At 46.4% G+C, this 8,494-nt stretch overlaps 1 pseudogene; it reads right to left on the bottom strand.

Annotated features, from left to right (window-relative positions):
• Positions 1-5,924: 5,924 nt before the first annotated feature.
• On the bottom strand, positions 5,925-6,875 carry LOC147114264 (uncharacterized; annotated as a pseudogene).
• Positions 6,876-8,494: the final 1,619 nt, after the last annotated feature.

Genomic DNA, 8,494 nt, shown 5'->3' with positions numbered 1-8,494 from the left:
TTTTTTTCCTTTTATTGTCAGGTTATATCACTGCATTTTCCCCCAACACAAATGTTCATTTCATCGTCCCTTCAGGCTAACTGTACATCAAAGTGACATGACAACACGCCTGAATGCAGTTATTACATCCCTGGTTCTAATTTTGAAATATTTACCTTTAATTGACTGATTTAAAATATGCAGGTCTCATAAAGAAACAGTATGCTATGAATCAGTAAGCAGTAGCTCATCTAAGTAAAGCTCTGACAATGCGTACCTTTCACACATTCTCCCTCTTGTACGGAGAGTCATAAATAATTGATACGGCGATATGCTCACAGATTCAACAGGTTTCATCACCACTTAATTCACAAATTAAAAAGTAATCGCGAGGCTCTGAAAACCTTACAGTGAACTGATTTAATTGTGCATTACGTTGTATGTTCTTTCAAGGTTTTACCGTGAATTAGAATTATAGCAAATGGTTTGGTGTGGCACAATATCCTGCAACAAGTCTCAGAAATTACCCGAGTATCACAAAAGGCAGTGAAAATGCAAGCTTCTTAGCGGACCTGAGCGATCACAATGTATGTGCTGCAAAAAAAATCACTTGCTTTAAATTATAATCCACCATTGAATTAATAGCAAAAGAACTAGAGGAGAGTTGAGGAGAATTATTTTGATGCAACAAATTGCTATGCTTTGGAATGCATTGCCTGAAAGGGTGGTGGAAGCAGATTTAATAGTGACTTTCAAAAGGGAATTGGATAAATACGTGAAAAGAAAATATTGGCAGGGCTATGAGAAAAGAGCGGAGGAGTGTGACTAATTGGATAGCTCTTTCAAAGAGCAGCACGGTGGGCTGAATGGCCTCTTTCTGTGCTGTACGATTCTATGATTCTACGAATGATGAAGGAAACTACAGGAAACCCTGATATCCGGCACCTACGGGACCGGGATGGTGCCAGTTGATTAGAAATTCCGGAAAATGGAGAGGTATACCTACCAAGGTGCGAGAGCCCCGTTACACAGCCACAGGTGCAGGATCCCCAGTTACACAGCCACTTGTGCAGGAGTCCCGGTTACACGGCCACTTGTGCAGGAGTCCCGGTTACACGGCCACTTGTGCAGGAGTCCCGGTTACACGGCCACTTGTGCAGGAGTCCCGGTTACACGGCCACTTGTGCAGGAGTCCCGGTTACACGGCCACAAGTGCTGGAGTCCTGGTTATACAGCCACAGATCCAGGAGTCCCTGTTACACAGCCACAGATCCAGGAGTCCCTGTTACACGGCCACAGATCCAGGAGTCCTGGTTACACGGCCACAAGTGCTGGAGTCCCGGTTACACGGCCACAGATCCAGGAGTCCCTGTTACACGGCCACAGATCCAGGAGTCCCTGTTACACAGCCACAGATCCAGGAGTCCCTGTTACACGGCCACAGATCCAGGAGTCCCGGTTACACGGCCACAAGTGCTGGAGTCCCGGTTACACGGCCACAGATCCAGGAGTCCCTGTTACACGACCACAGATCCAGGAGTCCCTGTTACACGGCCACAGGTGCAGGAACCCCGGTTACATGGCCACAGATCCAGGAGTCCCTGTTACACGGCCACAGGTGCACGAACCCCGGTTACACGGCCACAAGTGCTGGAGCCCCGGTTACACGGCCACAGGTACAGGGGACCCGGTTACACAACCAGAGGTGCAGCAGCCATGGTTACATGGCAAAAGGTACGAGAACCCCGGTTACACAGCCACAAGTATACAGTAAAACTTACCTTTGGGCTCCTGAACCTACTCCTGAATTTTGCCGGTTATTAGAGAATTCCCGATAATTAGGTGACGTTTAAACAAAAGTTTCCTGTATTCGGTAACTGTTATGTCTGACATTGGTGATAGGTACTCGATTGCCTTGGCCTGAGCACATGGAGTTTGATAGTGCTGTTATCATTGTATTGTGTATAGGTATTCGATTGCTTTTCCCTGGGAGTGTGTGTGTGTGGCAGCCATTAAAAAAGCAACATGAACTGAACTCTGCTTACGGTCTCTGGATTATCTTTGCAAACGCAACAGTAACGACTTAATATTCACCATTTTGCAGAGGGTCTTACACATTGTGGATTGAAACTCAGGGTGATTCTATGGGGCACTGAAGCGGGTGGATATCTGTCCATCGCCTCCAGAGCGTGGATCTTGGGAAATTTTAACTCTTGGTGTGCTGAGGCTGATTCCTAACCGAAGTCAGTGGGAATGACGTGAAGGGCAGGGCCGGGAAACCATTGGGGGGCAGGCTGCGGTCGGGGACCGGCCAGGTCAGGCAGGAAGGGAGATGGGGTCGGAAACAATCCCAGATGGGGGGAGCAGGTTGAAGCCCAAAGATTCACCCGCTACATGCTGGAAACAAATCTCCTCTTTGATGCCTCGCTCCAATGTAGCCTCTTCTGCGTCCTTGTCCTCTTTGTCCTTATCTTTGCAGCACAGGAACAGAGGGCTTCCCACCGGGAAACACATCTCCCCAATTGCAGAAATTTACTTTCTCAAGTGCCCACAAAAACTGTCAAGAGAATTTTCCAGAACAGTTCCAGAGCAAAAGCCAAAGAAACATTGTTGTGCATCCCTACACCAGAGGGCTGTGGGTGCTCAGTCGTTGAGTATATTCAAGACAGGCAATCGATAGATGTTTGAATATTAAGGGAATCAAGGGATATGGGGATAGTTCAGGAAAGTGGAGATGAGGCAGAAGATCAGCCATGATCTTATTGATTGGCCGAGCAGGCTCAAGGGGCCAAATGGCCGACTCCTGCTCCTATTTCTTATGTTCTTATCCAAAATTTCTGCGAGCTTCAGTCCGGCAATCCAAAATGGCCTCCACCATAGGTGTCATAGATACATAGATACATAGAAGATAGGAGCAGGAGTAGGCCATTCAGCCCTTCGAGCCTGCTCCGCCATTCAATGAGATCATGGCTGATCATCCAAATTCAGTACCCGGTCCCTGCCTTCTCCCCATATCCCTTGATCCCTTTAGCCTTAAGAAATATATCCAACTCTTTCTTGAATATACTTAATGAACTGGCCTCCACCACCCTCTGTGGCAGAGAATTCCACAGGTTCACCACTCTCTGGGTGAAGAAATTCCTCCTCATTTCAGTCCTAAATGTCTTACCCCTTATCCTTAGACTATGACCCCTGGTTCTGGACTCCCCGGCCATCAGAAACATCCTTCCTGCATCTAGTCTGTCCAGGCCTGACAGAATTTTATAGGTTTCGGTGAGATCCCCTCTCAATCTTCTAAACTCCAGTGAGTAGAAGCCCAATCGACACAATCTCTCCTCATACGTCATTCCTGCCATCCCAGGTATCAGCCTGGTGAATCTTCGCTGCACTCCTTCCATGGCAAGAACGTCCTTCCTCAGGTAAGGCGACCAAAACTGCACACAATACTCAAGGTGTGGTCTCACCAAGGCCCTGTACAACTGCAGCAAAACATCCTTGTTCTTGTACTCGAACCCTCTTGCTACGAAGGCCAACATACCATTTGCCTTCTTAACCGCCTGCTGCACCTGCATGCTTACCTTCAGCGACTGGTGTACAAGAACACCCAGGTCTCTTTGCACTTCCCCTTCTCACAATCTATTACCATTCAAATAATAATCTGCCTTCCTATTTTTGCCACCAAAGTGGATAACCTCACATTTATCCACATTATAGTGCATTTGCCATGTTTCTGCCCAATCACCCAACCTGTCCAAATCGTGCTGGAGTTTCACGACATCCTCCTCACAGCATACCCTTCCCCCCAGCTTTGTGTCATCTGCAAATTTGGTGATATTACATCCAATTCCCTCGTCCAGATCATTAATATATATTGTGAACAGCTGGGGTCCTAGGACCGATCCTTGCGGTACCCCACTAGTCACTGCCTGCCACTCGGAAAACGACCCGTTTATTCCAACTCTTTGCTTTCTGTCCGCCAACCAGTTCTCTATCCAAGTCAATACCTTGCCCCCAATCCCATGTGCCTTAATTTTGCACGATAATCTCTTATGCGGGACCTTATCGAAAGCCTTCTGAAAGTCCAAATACACCACATCCACTGGTTCTCCCTTATCTATTTTACCAGTTACATCCTCAAAAAATTCCAGTAGATTAGTCAAGCATGATTTACCTTTTGTAAATCCATGTTGACTTTGTCCGATCCAGTCACTGCTTTCCAAGTGCTCTGCTATTACATCTTTTATAATGGACTCTAGCATTTTCCCCACTACCGATGTCAAGCTTACCGGTCTATAATTCCCCGCCTTTTCTCTACCACCTTTTTTGAATAGTGGGGTAACATTAGCTACCCGCCAATCCATGGGTACCGTTCCAGAGTCTATCGAGTTCTGGAAGATGACCAGCAATGCATCTACTATTTCTAGGGCCACTTCCTTAAGTACCCTGGGATGTAGATTATCAGGCCCTGGGGATTTATCGGCCTTCAGTCCCATCAATTTTCCTAACACCATTTCCCTACAAATACTGATTTCTTTCAGTTCCACCCTTTCACCAGACCCTATGTTCCCCGGCCCCTCTGGGAGGTTATTTGTGTCCTCCTTTGTGAAGACAGAACCAAAATATGTATTTAGTTGGTCAGCCATTTCTTTGTTCCCCATTATAAATTCCCCCGATTCTGACTGCAAGGGACCTACGCTTGACTTCACCAATCTTTTTCTCTTCACATATCTATAAAAGCTTTTACAGTCAGTTTTTATGTTCTCTGCAAGCTTACTCTCATATTCTCTTTTCCCTTTCTTAATTAATCCCTTTGTCCTCCTTTGTTGAATCCTAAACTGCTCCCAATCCTCAGGATTATTGCTTTTTCTGGCCAATTTATATGTCCTCTCTTTGGACCTTATGCTATCCCTAATTTCCCTTGTTAGCCACGGTTGGGTCACCTTTTTTGTTTTATTTTTATGCCAAACTGGGATGAACAAATTCTGTAGTTCATCCATTTGGTCTTTGAATATTTGCCATTGCCTATCCACCGTCAACCCTTTGAGTGCCATTCTCCAATCAATCCTACCCAACTCGCTCCTCAGACCATCATAATTTCCTTTATTTAAATTGACGACCCTAGTCTCCGAGTCAACTACTTCATTCTCCATCTTAATGATGAATTCGATCATATTATGATCGCTCCGACCCAAGGGGCCTCTTACAACAAGATTGCTAATTAATCCTTTCTCGTTACATTATACCCAGTCTAAGATGGCCTGATCTCTGGTTGGTTCCTCGACATATTGGTCCAGGAAACCATCCCGTAAACACTCCAGGAATTCCTCCTCCACAGTATTGTTACTCATTTGGTTGGCCCAATCAATATGTAGATTAAAGTCACCCATGCTGACTGCTGTGCTCTTATTGCACGCTTCTTTAATTTCTCTTTTAATGCCATCCCCATCCTCCGCCTTACTGTTTGGAGGTCTATAAACCACTCCCACTAACGTTTTTTTCCCCATACAGATTCCACCTCATCAGAGCTAATATCCTTCATTACAATTGTGTTAATCCCTTCTTTAACCAGTAATGCTACCCCACCTCCCTTTCCTTTTTGCCTATCTTTCCTGAATATCGAATACCCCTGGATGTTGAGTTCCCAGTCCTGGCCTTCCTTGAGCCACGTTTCCGTAATCCCAACCAAATCGTATTTGTTTACTTCTATTTGCGCAGCCAATTCATCCACCTTATTACAAATGCTCCTCGCATTAAGACACAAAGCCTTCAGGCTTGTTTTTTTAACGCTCTTAGACCTATTAGAATTATTATTTACTGTGGCATGTTTGATTTAAACCGTTGATTTCTCTGACTGCCACTTTTGTTTTTCGCCTTCCTATCTTTTGCTTTTATCCTTGTTTCCCTTTCCTCTGTCTCCCTGCTCAGGTTCCCAACCTCCTGCCATTTTAGTTTAAACCCTCCCCCACAGCACTAGCAAACACTCCCCCTAGGACATTGGTTCCAGCCCTGCCCAGGTGCAAACCATCCGGTTTGAACTGGTCCCACCTCCCCCAGAACCGGTTCCAATGTCCCAGGAACTTGAATCCCTCCCCCTGGCACCATTCCTCTAGCCACGTATTCATCTGAAGTATCCTTCTATTTCTACTCTGACTAGCACGTGGCACTGGTAGCAATCCTGAGATTACTACCTTTGATGTCCTGTTTTTTAATTTATCTCCTAACTCCCTATACTCCGCTTTTAGGACCTCATCCCGCTTTTTACCTATATCGTTGGTGCCTATATGCACCACGACAACTGGCTCTTCACCCTCCCCTTCCAAGATGTTCCGGAGTCGCTCGGAGACATCCTTGACCCTTGCACCAGGGAGGCAACACACCATCCTGGAGTCTCATTTGCGGCCACAGAAACGCCTATCTATTCCCCTTACAATTGAATCCCCTATTACTATAGCTCTACCCCTCTTTTTCCTCCCATTCTGTGCAGCAGAGCCACCCCTGGTGCCAGGAAGTTGGCTGCTGCTGCCTTCCTCTGATAAGCCATCCCCCCCAACAGTACTCAAAGTGGTGTATCTGTTGGAGAGGGGGATAGCCACAGGGGACCCCTGCACTACCTGCCTGCGCCTAGTACTCTGCCTGTTGGTCACCCGTTCCCTTTCTTCCTGTCCAACCTCTACCTGCGGTGTGTCCAACTCCGTAAATGTGCTATTCACGTTGTCCTGAGCATCGTGAACACTCCAGTATGTGTCCAATCGCAGCTCCAGCGCCGCAATGCGGTCTGTCAGTAGCTGCAGCTGGATGCACTTCCTGCACATGTAGTTGTCAGGGACACAGGAAGTGTCCCTGAGTTCCCACATATCGCAGGAGGAGCAGATCACGGGGCCCGGCTTTCCTGCCATGACTTACCCTTTGATTTAATTGAATTTAAATTAAATCAATCAATCCCACATCCTTGGCTCAGTGACAGCTCTCTTGCCTCTGAGTTAGACGCTCGTAGGATCAAGCCTCATGCCAGGAACTTGAGGATACAATCCAGGCTGAGGCTTCAGTGCAGTACAGAGGGCCTGCCATCTTACATATGTGAAGTTAAACTGAGGCCTGCTCGGGTGGATGTGAGCGTGGAACAGGCTCGAGGGGTGGAATGGCCCACTCCCACTCCTATGTGCCTAATAGACACCATGGCACTATTTCGAACAAGAGCAGCCGAGTTCTCCTGAAGTCATGGCCAATTTTTACTCCTCAACTGAAACAGATTTTCTGGCAAGTACAGAGGCCGGGAAAGGGGGAGGGGAGAAAAGACAAAGAAGGGGAAACAGAAAGCAAGGAAGGTGAACACGGTAAAAGAGACAAACGGAAATCCCGTCACACAGCAGTGCAGAACTTCTTCAAGAAATGTGTATCTGGTTGCATAAATTAACTCATTAAAATTATGTCCAGGCATCAAATGATCTGACATTTTCTGCCGATTTGACAAGATTGTGTGTGTGCTAGACAGCAATCTGAAAAAGTACTTCATGTGCCGATAGCACAAAATGGACAATAGGCAATCGGCAGCCCGTATTACACACCAACTCATTTTGCTGTTCCATTGATTTGTGGGGGATAAAAATGGAGTACCAATTCACTATTGCCAGTTTCGCACTACTGCCAAAGACCAATTTCACGCACAGAAACTTTCCAGCGGAGTGATTAGAGATGTTCCATTTGCCCCTCCTTAGCCCATGGGCACTAGAGGCAACTGTTGTCCACCACTGGCTGAGATTGGCGGGCTCAAGACAGGCCACGGATCACATCTGGAACCTACCTGGGCTGCATGGCTTAGTGCCACACGACTTTTGGCGTGTTTACTTACTGAATTAACAGAGGAGCCAAGCAGCTGGCAGCCTGCTACAGTCAGCAAGTAATGGGGCTGATTTTGCCCACAGGCGATGCACTCTGAGAAATGTCTCGGTGTTCAATTTATTTACAGATCCAACGATCAATTGCAGATATTGATAGGACCGCGAGCTGGAGCCATATACCAAAATCATTACTAAACTACCCTGGCAGTCATTACAGAAAACCACTTTCTTATTTTACTGCTCTTGACCCCTCGAACTTTCCTTCAAGGAAAGTTATGCGCCCACGTTCACACGTGAAGTGAGTCTGTGTCTTTCTTCATACCCTGCTTTTTGTCATCTTTTTAGTCTCACTAGCAAACACGCTGCGTAAATTGTTCTCCGAATGTGAGATAGCAATTTTCTATTTCCCCCCTCCCAAACAAGCTGTGATGTATATTTTCTAGAAGGCTAAATCTTACTCCTTAAATCTCCAAAGTTGATGGGCTACCGCAACAGAATTTTATCCAAATATGCCTTCCTGTTGCACTTTCTGCTCCTTGCACCTTTACTGCATTGAAATCAAAAGTCGTCGCATCATCTTCTACTCTAACTGTTCATGGTTAGGGCCTCAAATCTGAGGCTCTGTGTCTTACCTTTCTGCCACCATCTTTGAAACTCAAGCTTTGTATTGCCTAGCC

The sequence above is a fragment of the Somniosus microcephalus genome, chromosome 8 (assembly GCF_052327205.1).
Source record: "Somniosus microcephalus isolate GS21.2 chromosome 8, FLI_Smic_1.0, whole genome shotgun sequence".
In the NCBI taxonomy this organism is placed as follows: Eukaryota; Metazoa; Chordata; class Chondrichthyes; order Squaliformes; family Somniosidae; genus Somniosus; species Somniosus microcephalus.
The sequence above is the reverse complement of the archived record's forward strand: the minus strand, read 5'-3'. Positions and strand labels throughout refer to the sequence as shown.